The sequence below is a fragment of the Echinops telfairi genome, unplaced genomic scaffold, assembly GCF_000313985.2.
Source record: "Echinops telfairi isolate 266 unplaced genomic scaffold, ASM31398v2 ScPeMD7_3533;HRSCAF=4204_0, whole genome shotgun sequence".
NCBI classification, from domain to species: domain Eukaryota; kingdom Metazoa; phylum Chordata; class Mammalia; order Afrosoricida; family Tenrecidae; genus Echinops; species Echinops telfairi.
In genome coordinates this window covers 51,412,684-51,432,530 of record NW_022107431.1, presented here as the reverse complement: position 1 = coordinate 51,432,530, position 19,847 = coordinate 51,412,684, and the positions used below count along the sequence as shown (strand labels likewise).

The following is a 19,847-nucleotide window of genomic DNA, read 5'->3' as shown; positions in this document are numbered from 1 at the left end:
GGGCATGAGTAAGAGTCTAGTAAGCATATTAAGTAACAGAACAATTATAAAAAACACTACACTCTTGATAAATGTTTTCCTTAAACAGTAGATTATGTTTATATGTTCTTTGTTTCTAATTCAGAATTGTTTCAGTAGTAGTGGAAAATAATTCATAACCAACAAAAGTGGCATATAATATGTGAATTATTAAAATTTTAAATGAATAATCATTTAAATGTTTTATTAAACTAGATATAACTTGAAATTGTAAAACCAAATAGATTTTATTTTATGTATATAATATTCAGAAAAATAAATGTCTTTTTAGTTTTAAAATCTTAAATACATGCTTAGGTAGTATTTCTTTAACTCTTGTGTCCTACATCCCAGTTCTACTTACTTGCTTTATAACCTTAGGGATATTTTTTATATTAAAGAGCATATGTTTCAGATGGCTCATTATAAGAATTAAATTAGATAAAGCATGTTACATACTTAGAGCACACCAAACACAGATTAAGCCCTGAATAAATACTAGCTCTATTTATTACTATTATTACCATCGCTACTTGAAGGAATCTTCAAAAGGCTTAAAATGGGATTAATATCATTCCGGCGCCTCCACTCCGTCCCCAACGGGTCTCTTGTGTGTGCAATGGACGGCATTGTTTCAGCCATAGCAGTTGGTACAAAGCGGGCATCTGAAGAGCTCTTCTCTGCCTGCGTCACCAACGGGCCCTTTATCATGAGCAGCAACTCTGCGTCTGCACCCAATGGGAACGACACCAAGAAGTTCAAAGGGACAGCCGGAGCTCGGGTGCCCCTTCTCGCGTGGTGCATGTCCGCAAGCTGCCAGGCGATGTCACCGAGGGGGGCATCTCCCTGGGGCTGCCCTTCGGGGAGGTGACCAACCTGCTGATGCTGAAGGGGAAGAACCAGGCCTTCATCGAGATGAACACGGAGGCGGCCACACCTGGGTGGCTGCCATGCTGCGTGGGCAGCCCATCTATATCCAGTTCTCTAACCACAAGGAGCTCAAGACAGACAGCTCGCCCAAGCAGGTGCGCGCCCAGGCCGCCCTGCAGGCGGTCAACTCGGTGCAGTCCGGGAGCCTGGCACTGGCGGTCTCGGCCGCCGCCGTGGACGCAGGCATGGCTGTGGCGGGCCAGAGCCTCATGATGCGGGTCATTGTAGAGAACCTATTCTACCCGGTGACGCTGGATGTGCTGCACCAGATCTTCTCCAAGTTTGGCACGGTGCTCAGAATCATCACCTTCACCAAGAACAACCAGTCCCAGGCGCTTCTGCAGTATGCCGAACCCGTCAGTGCCCAGCACGCCAAGCTGTCCCTGGACGGCCAGAACATCTACAACGCCTGCTGCACGCTGCGCATTGACTTCTCAAAGCTCACCAGCCTCAACGTCAAGTGTCAAGTACAACAATGACAAGAGTCGAGACTACACTTGGCCGACCTGCCCTCGGACCAGACCATGGCTGCGGCCTTTGGTGCACCTGGTATAATCTCAGCCTCACCGTACGCAGGAGCCAGGTTCCCTCCCACCTTCGCCATCCCACAGGCCGCAGGCCTCTCGGTTCCTAACGCCCATGGCGCTCTAGCCCCCCGGCCATTCCTTTCGCTGTTGTGGCAGCGGCAGCAGCAGGCCACATCACCATCCCAGGCCTGGCAGGAGCCGGCAACTGTCCTGCTCATTAGCAACTTGAACCCAGAGAGAGTCACGCCCCAAAGCCTCTTTATTCTCTTCGGCGTGTACAGGGACGTGCAGCGGGATAAGGTCTTAAGCCCATGCGCATCACGCTCTCCAAGCAGCAGAACATGCAGCTGCCCCGAGAGGGTCAGGAGGACCAGGGCTGGACCAAAGACTACGGCAACTCGCCACTGCACCGCTTCAAGAAGCCCGGCTCCAAGAACTTCCAGAACATCTATCTTCCCGCCCTCCGCCACCCTGCACCTCTCCAACATCCCGCTGTCCATATCCGAGGACGATCTCAAGATCCTCTTCTCCAGCAATGGTGGCCTGGTCAAGGGCTTCAAGCTCTTCCAGAAGGACCGCAAGATGGCGCTGATCCAGATGGGCTCGTAGAGGAGGCCATCCAGGTGCTGATTGAGCTGCACAACCATGACCTGGGCGAGAACCACCACCTTCGGGTCTCCTTCTCCAAGTCCACCATCCAAGGCCTCCCCCAGGGGACCACTTACATCATTCCAGAGAACTGCCACTTTAACGCACCTGAAGCGACCTCACCACCAGAGATTTTTTTTTTTAAAGAGAAATCAGTTTACCTGTTTTTTAAAATATTAAATCTAGCCCACTGTCTAACCTTGTGGTGTGGGATGTCCCACAGCTCGACCCCGCCCCTCAGGTCTCACAGCGATGCCTCTGGAGCCCGGTTAGCCCCGTCCCACCTCTTCCCACACGGAGCCGGGCTCCCTCACCGCTGGTTCCGCGCGCCTTAACCCACCGCCACCCGGCTGGCTGGGGTGGGTCTCCGGCTCCACCTCCATCATGTACTGACTGACGCCTTGGGGGTCGGGCAGCACCCCACCTGCCCCCCACCAATCAAGTCACATGATTGACCCCCACCTCCACTCCTGTCAGCAGGGCGCCCCCTCCCAACCTCCCCAAACCAGGTGGTGCGGGGGGGCTCTTTTTTGTATCATATTCCCAGACAGCTGTGCCTAGCAAAACTTCAGGTGACCAAATATTCTAATCTCCTCATTTATATGCAAAGGACCTTGTTTTACTTAACTTTTTATAGCAAGATAAAGATGACATCCATGTATGTAAGCTTCCTCCTAGTATTATCTTGTACTCTACTTTTAGTATTCTTTGTAACGGAGGGCTGCCTCACTGGAGCCCACGCCGGTGTCCAGGAAGCGGCCTGGGTAGGGTCCTGTGTGCCCCCTGCTAGCTGCCCACCCGCAGCCTTACCACACCTCCCTGCAGCTGCCCAGACACACTCTACACACTTCTTCAGGGTTCTCCGTGTGTTGTTTCTCTGCAAATTGTGGACCAAAGTTATCTCCTCTTTTCTGTCTGTGCCTCCAGTGCTGGGATCCAGAGGGGGGCAGGGTCCTGTCTTAACTGGCTGTAGGCCTCACGGACTCCCGGACCCCCTGTGTGTCCTCTGAGCGGGTTCCACCAGCCACAGGGATCCCCTTTCTGTGGGAGTGAGGAGTGTACCAAGGTGTAAATATTTATGACTTTTTATACCTGTGTGGTGGAGGGGTGTGCAGCATGCAGCGAGCGTTTTTTTACCGTGACAGATGTATATTTTGATAGCAGCGATTACAGGTGCAGTATTGTAACATGGGCGACCGCACCCACTGCATTCCGGGTCGCCAGCGGCCATGATGCACAAAAGCCTAATTAAACGATTTTATAATGAAACTTTTGTACCTTCTCCGCTGACCCTTCTTGCTGTTGTGTTGTAGAAGGCAGCTGGCCGTCTGTATTCAGACTTTGAATAAATGTCTCCTGACTTCTGGGGGGGGAAATGGGATTAATAGATAATAGGATGCTTCCATGAAATTTTTGAAGTTTTATCTTTCTTATTATTTTGTCAACGATTCTCAGATAATAGAAAAACCATTTATCTTAAAATAAAGATTCTGAATTGAGAGCTATCATTTTCTTGATAACGTCACAGAGATAAATACATGTAGCATTATTACAGGAGTGTATTTTAGTCTAATGACACTAAGCACACACACATGGAAAATCAAATCAACTATGAATCCATTTTGTGCCAGAAGCTGTGCTGCAATAATTTACAAGGATTCTATGGATAAAATTTTATATCAAAAACTTCATAATGAAGGTAAGAGCCAAATGCTGCAGGTATCAACTAGTATTGTGTTATGGACAGACTAGTAGGAGATGAGTCAAAATCAAGGGCGCCAGAATAATGCACAGGTAATGCACAATGCATCATTCAGACCAGAAGCACAACGCTGGAAACGGGTTTCTGCATGTTGCTTTTCAGGAGAAATGTGAATTGCTGAAACATACTGAAACCCAGGATCAAACACATACACAATCATAGCTGGTGTAGAAAAATCATTAGAAATTCAAACTCCCATGAAGAATTAGGAGAGGGATTCTTAGTATATGCATGAAAACACTACTTTATGCATAGAATGTGTTTCTTCCTAGATTATATACTTTTACCTACATTAAAAATGAATAATAGATTATGGTTGAAAAAATAACATTAGAGAATCCTTATATTGAAGTCAAAATATTATTTCAATTGATAAGAGAAAGATCCAGTTCAAAAAGAGAGATACATCAATACCTGGAACAGAGTAGATACTAAAAAATGAACAAAACAATGATGAAAAATAAGTGGTGGAAGTGCTATAATTTTATAACTATTCTCAGTATAAGATGGTAAGTAGAATCTATTGCTACAACAATAAATAATCCTTTAATAAAATTTTAAATGTGAAGCTTTTGTTTTTAAATATGTTTTCCAACTAGGTATACACATTTCTGAAAGCCAAGTGCTCATCTCTCTAAACTTTCCTTCCACCACCTGTCTGTCATATTGTCATACTGTGGTGGCTTGTGTGTCTCTGTGATTCTGGAAGTTATGTCACCAGTGATTTAAAGACCAGCAGGTTCAACCAAGGTGAACAAGTTTTAATGAAGCTTCCAGACTAAGAACAGACTACAGGGAAGGAAGAGGCTGTTCATTTCTTGGGGCTTAGCCATGATAGGTTTAAAATAACAGTACGACATGATCAGATAGTGTGGGAAGATGTGCTCCTCAGGTTGGAAGGCACTCAGCATATGATTAAGGAAGGGTTGTAGAGTAAACCATAAAGGCACAAATGAAGTAAAGCTTTAAGTGCCTTCATCTTTTGATGGGGGAATAACTCAAAATAAGAAGAGGCAGGGGTGCAAATATCCATTAGTAACCAGAATATATGAAGTATGAATCTAGGAAAATTAGAAGTGGCTAAAATCGAAAAAGATAGATTAGAGCTCACAACACAGGGAATCCAGGACAGATCAACTCCTCAGGACCAATAATGGGAGTAGCGATATTAGAAGGGTAAGGGAAGAGGGGGAGGAGAGTCAGGGGGAACCAATCACAATGATCAACTTATGGCTCCCTCCCAGGGGGATGGACAACAGAAAAGTGAGTGAAAGGAGACAGTGGTCAATGTAAGACATGAAAAAAATTTATAAATTATCAAGTGTACATGGGGGAGGGAGGGTGGGAGAGGGAGGGAAAAAATGAGGACCTGATACCAAGGGCTCAAGTAGAAATCAAATGTTTTGAAAATGATGATGGCAACATAAACAGATGTGCTTGACACAATGGATATATGTATGGATTGTGATAAGAGGTGCATGAGCCCCAAGAAAATTATTTTTTAATGAAATATTATATAGAGAGATGAGTGTTCTAGGCATTAATGAGCTTAAATTTAAGGGTTTGGAATAGTTTGAATCAGAAATTGATTTGATGTACAGTAATGAGCTGGGAATGAATAGGAATGGCATGGCATTGCTTTAAATAAGTGTTGAAGAGCAACGATGTCACCTTAAAGATTGAAGTGTACCTGGCCCCATCCCTGATATTTTAAATCACCTTGTATGCATGCAAACGATGGCCCATGAATAAGGAAGAATTGACTTATTGGAATGTAGTCTTTGTTAAGAACATGGAAAATACCATGTCAGAAAAACAACCAAATCTGTTTTGGAAGAAGTGCAACCAGAGTGCTCCTTAAAAGTGAAGTTGATGAGAAATCTTATAATGTACTTTGAACACGTTATAAGGTGCAAATATTCTCTGGAAAAAGAGATCAGGACTGGAAAAGCGGAAGGTCAGAGAAAAAGAGTTTATTAAGGAGATGGATTGGCACAGTGGCCGAAGCAATAGGCTCCAATGTACCACTAACTGTGAGGATGGCACAAGTCTGGCCAGTGTCTCATGCTCTTGTACTTTGGGTTGCTATGAGTCAGACCGACTTGAGGGTGCCTGACAGCCCTTATTTGAAGAATTCTGTTATTTTTTGTCTATACCAAGTCAAAATGGTCAGGAATCCTGGAGAAAATCAAATAATATCCTTTTGAAATTTTCTTTGAATTTGGGGAACACAAAGAACTTTAAAGGGCATAATCAGGACTGTAGGGGAAAAGTCGCCAACTGCAGAGAACTGTAGTGAGCCTTAGCAATGAGATTCTCATGAGAGAGCGCACTGGAATACAGCAGACACTAAAAAAATGAATGAGCAATTGCATTGTCATAATGTAAAAAAATATCCTTTGGCACTAATTTCCTGGCCTTTTCTTACCAATAGCGTTTCCAAATTTCTTGAATTTTGTTCCTAATAAGTCCCTGGTTACGTAGTGGGTTACATCTAGGGCTGCAACCATCAAGATCATAGTTCGAAACCACCAGCCACTCCCCAGGAGAAAGATGAGGTTTTGTACTTCCATAAAGAGTTACGGGTTTCAGAAACCCATAGAAACAATTCTACTCTCTCCTACAAGATCACGCTGAGTTATCAACTCAATAGCAATAAGCTTTCTTTTTTGTTGTTTTAATAGGGCCTTAAAATGGTATTATTTCTCTTAAGAAAATCTACCATGGCTGTCCCTTTGGTATTCCCCCCAAACAATCACCAGACCTTCTGAAAGAGCCCTCGTGGGCAAATGGGCTACACTTTGAAGTGCTGACTGTAGAACACGTGCTTTCAAACACCAGTGTTTCAGTGGGAGAAAGAGGAGCGGGCCTGTTGCCCTGAAGATTGACAGGCTCGCAAATCCTAAGGAGCAGTTCAACCCTTTGGTGTGGGATTGCTGTGAGTCAAAATGGGCCGGCCGTTGTTGGTGGGTGTTTTTTTGGGGGGAGTGGGGGTCAATCATTTTACTGCGGGCTCATACAACGCAGTTTTTGTTTTTAGTTTTGGTAACCCTTCCCTGAAGAATTGTGTGCTCTTTGATTTACATTTCATCAAAATGACAATTTCAGCATCTCTGAGATACTCAAATTCTTTGAAAAATTCTTTGAGTTGAAGCAATAAAAGTCATGAAGGGAGATGTCAGACAGGGCAAGATATGACAAAATAACAATTTATAAATTATCAAGGGCTCATGAGGGAGAGGGGAGCGGGGAGGGAAGGGAAAAATGAGGACCTAATGCTAGGGGCTTAAGTGGAGAGGAAATGTTTTGAGAATTATGAGGGCAATGAATGTACAAATACGCTTTACATAATTGGTGTATGTATGGATTGTGATAAGAGTTGTATGAGCCCCTAATAAAATGATTTTTTTTAAAAGTCAGTCTGCAGGAACAAGGCCAGGAGTAAGGGTTTCCAATGGAATTCTAAGACATCCCTTGCTAACCTTGCAAACGGAGTAGTTGTGCTGTTAAGATTGAAAAATATGCCTTGGTACAATTTTCCTGAACTTTTACTCACCAATGCCGTTTTTAGTTTTCTTAAAACTTCTAATAGTCTCCCGTAATTGTCCTGTGTATTTCAAGAACAATCTACCAGGATTATGCTTTTGATGTGCGGAAAACTTACCCTACTGACCTGCTGTCTTGAATAGAAGTGGCCCAGCAGAAGCCCGAGGAAGCCAATGCTCCGTTAGCTATTGAAGGTGACCTGAGCGGCTATGACAAGCGTATTACTAAAAATAACTTGTATGCAGTTATCGCCTGATCACAGAGACAGGTTTTAACACATTTGGTTTGGAATAAGCCTATGCATGTGTAAACTGAAACCCTGAAAGCAATACTTTCTGACTTATTCTCATATAGAAGCAGGGTTAAGAATGACTGGCCTCTCATTCCTTCCCTATCATACCCCCACGTAACTGGCTCCCAAGTCCACTCCATTCTTCCTACACAATTTGGATATACTGGTTTCCTTGGTGTGTGTGGTAGTTACATAATTTCATATCAATTTAATAAGCGTCAGGGAGGAGTCTAGCCTGTCAATCAGATCACAGCATGATGATGCCCCCTTGTGGGCATGATATTCTCATGAGGATTCTGGGAACTTCCTCGCTTTCTCCCTGGCTGCAGGGCAGGCTCTCTCTCAGCCTTCATCTTCCTGTTGAAGAGCCACACTCAGAGAGCTGGAGGAAGCCTGTGGAAATCTGCACCAGGACTGAGATACTTCTAAACCATTGGATCCACAAGACTTTGCATGCACCAGGCTGTGATCTTTCTGCCTTTTTGCATCATGGCATGTGACTGCGTGAGTCTGAAGAAAGATTTATGGACTAGTATTGGACTTATGGGCTAATGTTGGACTTATAGACTTGATCTGAACTGGGCTGGGATGTTTTCTTAATACATGAGGGAATACCCCCAAACAAGAATGAAAAACATTTTCACTGGGCGGAGCTTTCTTAGTACACATGTTTCCTGCTAGGTGAGCATTGAGCAACTCGCTCTGAGTTAGGGCACCCAGTGGTATCTGTGGGGAAGGTTCTCTGTGGTCACAGTGAATTTTTTCACAAAAGCAGTTTCACTCGAACCTTGCTATTTTGTGATGGCCAATATTAGAGAACAGTGTGAGGCTGTGAAATTGTGTTTCCTGCTTGGGAAAAGGGCACAGAAAGAGTTGTGCTGTTGACCACAGCTTATCAGGACAGCGTTATGTATAAAAATCAAGTGCACGAGTGATTTTCTCATTTCAAAAAAGGTGAAATATCAATTGATGACAAACCTTGTTCTGGACATCTGTCAACTTCCTGAATGGAAGAAAATTTCAACAACATTTGTGCACTTGTGCTCAAAGACTGACGACGGACCATTGAAGAGATTGTGGAGTTATCTGGACTATCTTGGGCCGCATTTCAGCAAATTTCAACAGAAGATTCAGGAATGAGAAGGGTCGCTGTGAAATTTGTGCCTCGGTTTCAGACTGACCAGAGCACTGAGTGGAAACGTTCTGAGTTTTGTAAAAACAACTCCTAAATGGCCCGGATATACTTCCAAGGTCATTATTGGTGATGAGACACATTGTTATTTTTATGACCTTGAAAGCAAACATCAATCAAGCCAGTGTCAACATTGTCACCTCACTCAAACATAGCTTGTCAAGTGAAATCAAAGATCAAGATGATGCTCATTTGTTTTTGGATGTGAGGGGGATTGTGCATTTTGCATTTGGAGTTTGTTCCACTAGGTAAGGCTGTTAATCGAGCTTTCTATTTAGCGGGTCTGAAAAGATTGCATAATAGCATGCAACCAAAAAGGCCTGATTTGTGGCAGACGGGGGACTGGTTTTGCCACCGGGACAATGATCCTGCTCATGCAGCCATCTCAGTGAGCCAGTTTTTGACAAAAACCATAAAGCCTCTCTTGCCCCACGCACCTTACTCACCTGACCTTGAGCCGTGTGACTTCTTTTTGTTTCTGCAAATAAAGAGCGCCATGAAAGGACTGCGATTTGATGACACAGAAGAGCTGAAGAAAAAAAATGCAGAAGGTGCTGTCAGCCATACAAACAGATGAGTTTGAAAAATGTTTCCAAGAATAGAATCACAGATGTGACAAATGTATTAAGTATAATGGAGAGTACTTTCAAGATGATAAGGTTTTTTTTGTAAAACAACCAAAACACATAGCTTTGAAAAATTCCATTTTTGGTGGGATGTGGGGCAGTCCACCCTCGTGTAATTACACTTTGATATGGAGCTCTTCCTTGTACATGTGAGTGTCACGGGATTTGTTTCTCTAGTAAAACCAGGCTAATACAGTGTGTCTGATACACAGCAAATTGGATTCATTTCACTTCTTCTAGCACTTCTATGAGGAAGCCCAACGCCTCCCACTTACTTTGACATTCCCATATCACAGCGTGTCATTGTGGTAGTTTCACAATCTGGTGTCAATTTGAGAGGATTATGAGTGAAGGGGTGGAGTTTGGCCTGTCAATCAAGATATAACCAATGAGGCCTCTGTGTGGGCATGGCCTTCTTCTGAGAATTCTGGGAATGCCTGTATTTCCTCCTTAGAGGTGGGAGACTCTCTCTTTCTCTGCTCACTTCTTGAGAGATGCTCTACTGACAAGACACAAGGCATTAGACTGATAGACCCCATGCCCTGTGAACTGGAGGAGCCACGTGGAGATTCCTGCCAGCCTGAGATGCTTCTACTACCACGGGATCCACAAGACTTTGCACCCACTAGCCTATGACTGTCCTGTCTTCGGCATCATTGCTTGTGTTTAGTGATTCTGATATCGGATATATGGGCTAATATCGGACTTAAGGACTTGATCTGGACTGGACCGGATGTTTTCTAAATATTCAACTGCTCTTGTATATAAAGCTCTTTCTTACACACATATGCGTCCTTTTGAATTTGGTTCTCTAGTCTACCCAGACTAACACAGTCAGACTGAAAAAGGGAGAGAGAATAATAGGGGAGGGAATAAATTAAGATAGGGAGAGAGTGAGCGATCTAGTAAGAGAGAGAGAGAGAGAATGAGCAAGTGAGAACTAGAAATGGAGAAGAAACTAAGGGAATATCCCAAGTGTAAGTAAATCAGAAACTATGATGCTTGATTTTACCGCTCTATAAACCAGGTTATTCATGTCTGTTGCAAAAAGTTAAGCCGTGGACTGCTAACCAAAAGCGTGAGTTTTAATCAACTCTGCTTAAATGCCTTGGAAGAAAGGACTGGCAATCTACAAAAATTAACCCTTGAAAACTCTGTGGAATACCGTTCCACTAAGTCAAAATCAACACCATGACAACGCATATTTTAGTTGGTAGAAATGTTACTGACTATTCTGCATTTTGTGTTTATAGAACCTCCTTAATCTTACTGGCTCTGACACCAAATCCATTTATCCTTTAGTTCATTGTAACTTAATTAGGAAAGGATTGGTAGTGGAGAAGAAAATAAAATATTAAAAATGTTATAAAGGTAAAACATTAACACTTGAGTTTAAAAATTGGCCTGCAAGAACAGGCTCTAGAATATGCAGGACGCAGTTCATTTTCCTGAACTACACATGAATAAGAGATACATCAGGGAGCATCTTTGGTGTGGTTAGCATCCTACCTGGAGCTCTACTTATGACAGCCTTAATCTTGATGGCATTACTGAGAAGGAATTATCCTCCAAATTTCATAGGTGAGAAAGTACAGGTCACGTTCACATAGCTGAGAAGTAGCTGAGCCATGGTGCAAGTTCAGATTTTCTGATGCCAAGGTGCAAACCCTTTTGCTCCAGTACTTCCCCAAGACTGAACAAGCTGGCCTTGAAGCTGAGATGAATTTTGTTGGACACTTTTGCCAGGGTTATAAGATCATTCCAGGATATACTATCTAATCTTGTGATATAGAAACTGTCGCTCCTCATCTCCACCTTTGGCTTTTCTATTGCACTTGGGCTTGCCCCCGGGGTCTGCTCGGTCCCCAGGCTTATTTGCTCATAGTGACTACTCATTCTCTTCCCTAGCCTTGGCACATTTCTAAACACGGCAATTTTAAAAGATCCAAACAACATCCCTGAAATCTTTCTTAGCACATAACGGTGAGGGCAAAGCTTCTCTCACATCCACTGTTTGGTTTACCTGAGTTTTTTGGTACTGATTCCTTTAAAAGAGAATTGCATTCATATAACCCATTTTAGTAAAAGCTTTTACATTTATTATTCAGCTAGATTGCAAGGGCCCCTGTAAGCAAGTTGTGGGTCTTATGCATAACCTTTAGTGCTATAGGAATTTAATTAGATGCATAATAAAATATGTTGAGTGAAATTAATCTACATTTTATAACTTGTCAGTTTCCAGGAGATGGTTTAGCAAAGAACTGCTAAGCTCAAAGTAAACAGATGTGAATTTACTTGCAGAACTGTAGTTTTTGAGAAAAACACCTCATTTGAAGTGTATAGATTGCTGTGGGATATGATGTAATTAGAGAGCACTTGTCCGCCATTCAGGACTCAGGTGACAAGTATAGCACGGCTAAAATGCATGTGTTTACTTTTCTTGGGAAAAATAAAGGGAAATAACTGTGAGGCCACCTCCTTCTTATAAGGTTCAGAATGCAATCTCAGAAACAAGACAATTCTTAGCAAAAGAAGATGAAGCAGAGGAAGAGCCAATTTAGACAAGTGAAGGAAATATGGAGGGGAGATGCACTGAGACTGCTTAATCGTGCACCACAAATAACAAATAGATGCATGCTTTACACAGAGCAACGGGAGAAGATTGCAGGAAAGTTTGTGTGTGAAAACCCTGGATTGCCTGAATTCATCACTTTGCTTACAAAGATAATGCCAGATCTTCTAAAGATGGGTATTAAATGTAGCTACGGAAATTTAAGGGAACCTTTTCATTCCTTTTGCTTATTGTTGGCTAATCATAACCACCATGAAAAGAGACCAAGAAATATAGATTCGGCAGTAAAATGAGTGTTAGTTTGTGATGTTGATAAAATAGTGAACTTAGATGCCTTCATTATTCAAGTTCCTTTTTCTCACCTAGCCAGGACCTCTCACAAGGCCAAATAAGCACGGCCGTCAACTCCATTTGAATCACAGTGATCCCACATAGTGTTTCTGAGGCTGCAGTTCTCTGCAGGATCAGACAGGATCATCTTCCACATGTTGCCAAAGGGCTTTGAGGTCGTATCAATACAGCCATATAACACATATTGTGTTTTGTCAACATTTGACCACAAACATTATGCATCCATCCTCCCATAAGGTTATCATGGAGTTCAGCTAACCCAGCCAGAGAACAGGATGTAATAAATACAATAGCTCCTCACAGGCAACATGTGTATCTCCTCTTTCTTGTGCACAAAAATGATTGCACTGCTAAGTATATAATAGTATCTGATGGAGGAGCCCTGGTGGCATAGTGGTAATGATGGCTATGATCTGCAGGGTTGGCAGTTTGAAACCATCAGCCATGTGGGAGAACCACTGGGTCTTGGATTGTCTTAAACAGTTACAGTCTTAGAGACTTGCAGGTGCCATTCAACACTGTCCTACAGGGTTTCTATGAGTTGGAGTCAAGTCAATCGCAGTGAGTTTGGATTTTGGTATAATATTTGATAATCATAATAAATACCTATCACTAACTTGTGTCTGGGCTGTCCATCTAAAAGCTGACCACCTAGCAGTTTTCTTTATATTGAGGTACCATCCATATTGGAGGCTGGAACCCTTGACCTCCATCAGCAAGTGTGTCCTCCTCATGTTCAGTAAGCAAGTTTGTACCATCTGCACATTCCAGGTGTTTAATAAACCTTCCTCCAATCCTTTCATTCTTTTTTGATTATTTGCTCAGCATACAGATTAAATAAGTATAGTGAAAGGATACAACTCTGATGAAAAACGATCCTGCTTTTAAACTATGCGTTATTCTCTCGTCCTGTTTAGTCTGTCCCTTGGTCCATATGGGTTCAGCATGACCAAGGAAGTGCTCTGAGTTCCCGTTGTTCTCCATAGCAGCCATATTTCCTTATCATCCACACAGAAACAAAGCCTCAAATCTAACACCTACTTCCCTTGGCTCACGAAAGAACTGTTAATACAGGGCTCCTTGGCAGGCAAAACTCACTTTCTATATTAATGCAGGTGTGCATAGATATGTGCATGTGTGAGTGTGCTTACCTGTACACACACACACTCACACTTGGGCTGTCTTATAAACATTGAGACTCCTTTTAGGAAACAGAAGGAAATCTTGAGAAATATCTTGTCCAAAACAGGACACTAAAAAGGGAAAACAAAAATATAATCTATGAAACAAAAATACATTTAAAATTTTAAATTCAACCCCCAATGTTCATTTTACAAAATATGAGGTTACCAGTGATCTCCCCAATTGACCTGAAAGGTTGCACATGTAATGAAACACTTGCAAGAAAAGTAAGTTCTACTTTGGTGTCTGCTATTTCCTATTAGGTGTGAAAACATTTTGCTTGAAATAAGCTGCTAAGAATCTTAACACACAATTTAAGCTGGGCAGTCATAACGATGGGCCTTTAAGGAAAACTTCAATCACTACATTTGGCAGTTGTGATTTCAAGTGGAAAAAGAAATAGTATTTTAGTCCCTAACAAGAATTGTATTATAAGCAATTTGAGTTTCTTATTTTAAAATGAGTGAATGAATTTATTGATTACCAGTATAGGTGATCCTATTAAATGAACAAATTACTGTCCATATTTTGCCTAAGTGTTCATATTTTTAAGCTGGAATATTACCAGTTAATGTCAACCATACCCATAAACAGAATGTGTACCTCTTGTATACAAGACAATCCCACCATGCAAATCCACCATTTACAGTCCAGAGGCAACAAATCCATTTGATCCATACCAATACAGGCCCTCTGAATGACCTGTGAAACCTCACCTGACCAAGATTTGAAATCAAGCCAATACACTTATGGAACTCATGATATTTGTTTGCTCTATATTTTCCAACTAATCAAACTAAGTTAACAGACGACAAAAATAAATACAAATATAATATGCCATAACTATCGCTGTGCTGGTGAACCACTGCATTGTGTGAAATAAAGACCATAGAGGATGCATATTACCTTTAAAATAAATCATCAGGAATATCTGTATACACACTTCCTACAATATGGATGTCTATAGATAATATAGATGTCCTGGCAGTACAGTAGGGTTCATATTAGACTCCCAACATCAGAGCAAGCAAGTCAAGCCTGTCCACGAGCAGGGAGAAGCGATCAGCTCCTGGAAAGTCGCACCACTTTGAAAAGCTGCAGAAGGTCACCATGAGTCAGAATGACTTGACTGTAGTGGTTTCCTTTCTCCGACTTTAAATGGTAAGTATAATACGAGAAAAGCACTAGCAGGTATCCATTGAGAGGCTGCTATAGTGACGTGTGCAAAGAGAAGGGAAAGCAGAATAATCTATTAGATAGTAAATGAGTGTTTTAAATCAGTTTCTCTTCAAAATAATGAATTTAAAATAGTTAGAATAATAGAAAAAGGTCAACGTAATTTAATTTGGCTTATGTCAAGATACTAAACTAAAAACACATAAAATGGTAGGAAAAAGACATTAGGTAATTTAAAATTGTTTCAATTTAAAGTCATTGTGTTAGTCCGGGTAGACTGGAGAAACAAATTCATAGACACACATATGTGTATAAGGGAGAGGTTTATATACAAGAGGAGTTGAACATTGAGAAAACATCCCAATCCAGTCCAGTCCAAGGTCATAAATCTGATATTAGCCCATTTGTCCAACAGCAATCTATAAAGTCCTTTTCAGACTCAGGAAACACATGCAATGATGCCGAATATAGAAGATCACAGGCCAGTGGGTAGAAAGTCTTTGGTGGTAGAAGCATCTCAGCACTGGCAGGAGACACACGTGGCCATTCCAGTTCCCAGAGCTGCATCAGAGTAGGTCCATGTGGCATCTCCTCAGCGATGCCTCACAGGAAGTTAGCCTTCTCAGTAGAGAGTCTCCAAGGGAAAGAACCGAGATAGATAGTGTCTCCTGCCGCCAAGAAGGAAGTACCAGATTTCCCAGAATTCTCAGGAGAAGGCCATGCCCACACAGAAGTCTTATTGACTATCTCCAGGTTGACAGCCTATACTCCACCCCTACACTCTTAATCCTTAAAATGACACCAGATTAGGTGACTACCACACTCATAAAAACTAAATTGCAGAGTAATTAATAACTACAGTGATATTCATGCAGATTGAAGTACATTTTATATATTATAGATAAATTGATGGATGAAGAGTTTTTGATGTGAATAAGTTAATAATTATTTCCCAATATACAACATAAAATTTATAATGACTTTTTTAGAAGTCACAAAGAGAAATAAAATTTCATATTTATATTGTCTTATATGTAGATTCAGATGCAAGTATAATAATGGATAATACAGACACAATTTAAAATAATAATTTTCTATAAAGATTTATATCACATTTTAAAAAATCATTTTATTGGGGACTCGTACAACTCTTATCACAATACATACATACATACATACATTGTGTCAAGCACATTTGTACATATGTTGCCATCCTCATTTTCGTTTTCTTTCTACTTGAGCCCTTGGTTTCAGCTCCTCATTTTTTCTCCTCCCACCCTCCCTCCCTCATGAACCCTTGATAATTTAGAAATCATTATTTTTTCCTGTCTTGCCTTATCCAATGTCTCCTTTTACCCCCTTGTCTGTTGCCCATCCCCCTGGGAAGGGGTTATAGGTAGGTCATTGTGATCGGTTCCCCCTTTCTCCCACCCACCTTCCCCTCCCCCTCATGGTATGGCTACTCACAATATTGGCTCTGAGGATTTTATCTGTCCTGAAATCCCTGTTGCCAGCTCTTATCTGTACCCATGTCCATTCTATGGTCTAGCCAGATTTGTAAGGTAGAATTAGGGTATTAAAGAACCAGAGGAAAGCTGAGTAAGTAAAAGGAAATAGAGGAAAGAACTAGGATGCAAAGGGCATTTATAGAGATTTAAATACAGGCATGTACATATGTAAATATATTTATATATGATGATGGGGAAATAGATCTATGTACATATATTTATAGGTTTAGTGTTAAGGAAGCAGATGGACATTGGACCTCTACTCAAGTACTCCCTCAAAACAAGAACACTTTGTTCTAATAATCTGGCACTCTGAGATGCTCACCTTCCAGACACGGTCGCTGAAGACAAAGTGGGTACATATACAAGTGGTGAAGAAAGCTGATGGTGCCCAGCTATCAAAAGATATAGCATCTTGGGTCTTAAAGGCTTGAAGATAAACAAGCAGCCATCTAGCTGAGATGCAACAAAGCCCACGTGGAAGAATATATCACATTTTTTAGAGAATAAATAATTCATTATGTTATTAAAACCCTGGAGAAATGTTGTTTTCTTGTTTTCTAATTTGGCTCTTTTTTCTATACTAGATCAAACTAATTAAAATCAGTACATCGAGGCCTATGGATTCTGCTGTTGGGTAATATGTTCATTCTCATTAGTGTTGGTCTTCCCAATCCAATTGGCAGGAAGTATTTGGGTTTAAACATTACTTGAATCGAAGGCAAATGAGAAAAGATTGCATTCATGTACTGTCACAGCACAAGATGGTGACAAAACTGTTGAAACCCAACTGAAATATTGCACCCATATAATGGCACAGCACAAAGTGGGCAGAAAAGTTCATCTGAATTTAAAAATAAAAGCTGTACCACATCACCACTTCTAAAAGAAACCATAGCTTTTTGTCTCAACAGTATACTATCTATAGGCTTTAATCAGATTACAATTATATTGTTAGTGTTTACTCTTATAGTAGTTTTATTTGCATTTGGTTTTCAATTTTGCTTTGTTTTACAGTTGTATAAGGGCAACACCATAGAAATTATTATTAAGCTTGTGTGTATGTCTAGGGATCAATTCTGATGATTCATGAGAAATATTTTGTTTAAACAGATGGAGGATATTTTTCAACATTGATAAACAGGTCCTGAGCTCTTCTCCTGTGTCATTAGCAGTGACCACAGAGTACTACACTGCCATATCGGTAGTCAGAGTCAAGGCAGGGTAGGCAGAATGGGGCTTCTCTGTTGCCTTATGTGCATCTGACATGTTTCAACACAAAGAAGAGGGATATTGCACTTGGCACCCCATCTGAACTGGTTGGGGGTTACACAGAAGGGGACCATACTGAAAGTCTAAAGGTGTAACGATGGGGGCAGTAACTGACTGCAGTAACAGCAAAGGGGGCTTTTAGGTTGCAAGCCTTTCAGACATGAATGCTGTAGACCAAAAGGGTGTAGGTGTTGTTAAGTAAGCAGGACCTGGGATTTGGAACCCTGAAATTAAAGGGGTCTGGACTGATGGATTATAATATGACCTTCTTCCTGTTTAACAGAGAGATAGTCATTTGCTGTGTGTCAGGACCCCAGATAGACTTGGGACTACTTGTGTGTCCTTTTTTTTTCTTCTCTCTTTGTGTGTGTGTGTGTGTGTGTGTGTGTGTTTATCTATACAAGATAAGAGAGGATAGGCAATCCTACAGAGACGACTACAGGACCAACAGTTCCTGGGGGCATAGGAAGGGAGGAAGTGGGGGTAGGAGAGCAATGAACCCTTAAAGACAGGCACAGGGGAAAGTAAGGATTCTAAAATGGATGATAAGGGGGATGCAACTTTTCTCATCGTGTCTGATCAAACAAATTGTACCTCAGAGAAATTACTGAGAGGGTAATCATGAGTAAACATGATAGTGGGGTAGGAAGAAAATAAAAGAGGAAAGAAGAAGAAAGAAAAAATAAATATATATGGAAATATATGCATATAATTATATAAATTTAATTAGTTAAATATAGGTATATTTATTCATATTTATCTATATGTATATAAATGCAAATGAAGATGGACTTTGGCCCTCTACTGAAATCTTACAAGATTTCAGTACAAGAATAGTTTGTTCCAGTAATGTGGCACTGTATGATACTCACCTTCCTGACAGGATCCCTGAAGGCAACATGGTGCACAATGCTTTGATACAGGTATTATCCCCAGATTACAAATAAGGAAACCGAGTCGAAATAGAATCATTAGATTGTGAAACTGGTGCAAGCCCTACCAGTTATGAGGCCTTAGGCTGCGGGGAAATCACAACGTCTTTGAGTTGAGTCCCTTGCTGTGTAATACAGAGATGACACTCCCGCTGGTGATCTTCCCGAGCTTTTGCAGGAGGGCTTCCAGGCTCTCCAAAGTGCTTCACGAACATGGGTTTATTACAGCCCCCAAAGCCACGCTGTTCGAATGAACATTAGCAGGAGCATAATGGTTAAGAGCACAGTCCTTAGCCAACCGCTAGAGGTAATTGCTCCCTGTGAACCTGTGGAGGCCTCTGTCTCACTTTCTATATCGGTGAAGTGACATGATAATGCCCGTGTCGTAGTCATTTTGAGTATTCAATGAGTCAACACCTAAAACGTGTTCAGAATGTGCTTATCTCTTGTCCCTGGGTGGCATCAATGATTAAGCACTAGACTAGTAGCCAAAAAGTTGATGATACAAATGCACCCAGAATCACCTCAGAATAGGACTGGCAGTCTGCTCCGGAAAGTTGGGAAAACCCCGTGGAGCGGTTCTGCTCCGCCCATCTGGGGTTGATATGAGTTAGAAGTGACTCCTGACCAGGAAATCGTCAGCATCCGGTGGAGGAAGTAGTCTCCAAACATACGGGTCAAACGTCATGGAGGACGGTGCAAACCTTCTCAGGTTAGTCAGCATTTACTGGGAACCAACACCGCGGGAAACAGTGCTATTTATTTATACGGAGTGTGAAAGATGAATACTATATAATTCTTACATTCTAAAGATACTTAAGATTCTGAAGGATATAAACATGCGAATAATACTTCTCAAATATATGGGAGTATCAGAGAACATCCTAATATATTACAGCTGTGAATCATGTATTTTCTTTCTCACTTTTACTTGGTTGTGTCTAGCAATTTGTTCCATGTTAACTGACCAAAAACAAAACACAAAAAGCAAACAACACAGCACAGGTGTTGAGTCACTTATGACACCAGTGAATGACTCTATTCAATATAGCGTGTCTGAGACTTTAACTCATTAAAGCAGCCGAGAGCCTCGTTTTTCTCTTACGGAACTTCTGGTGGGTTTGAACCATATATCTCACGGTTAACAGGTCAATGCTTCCCCTATATTGCCACTAAGAAGAACATACATGAAAATTGTTTTGACAATTGGTGTGCATATTTTTTAAGTACCTATCTGAGTCACGTGTCCCAGTGTCAAAGGAAGATAGAGCTTTTCTAATATAAATATCATTGGTAGAGTTGCATCCTAGAAA

General features: G+C 41.5%; 1 pseudogene; it reads left to right on the top strand.

Annotated features, from left to right (window-relative positions):
- Positions 1-637: 637 nt before the first annotated feature.
- Positions 638-7,687, top strand: LOC101649485 (annotated as a pseudogene).
- Positions 7,688-19,847: the final 12,160 nt, after the last annotated feature.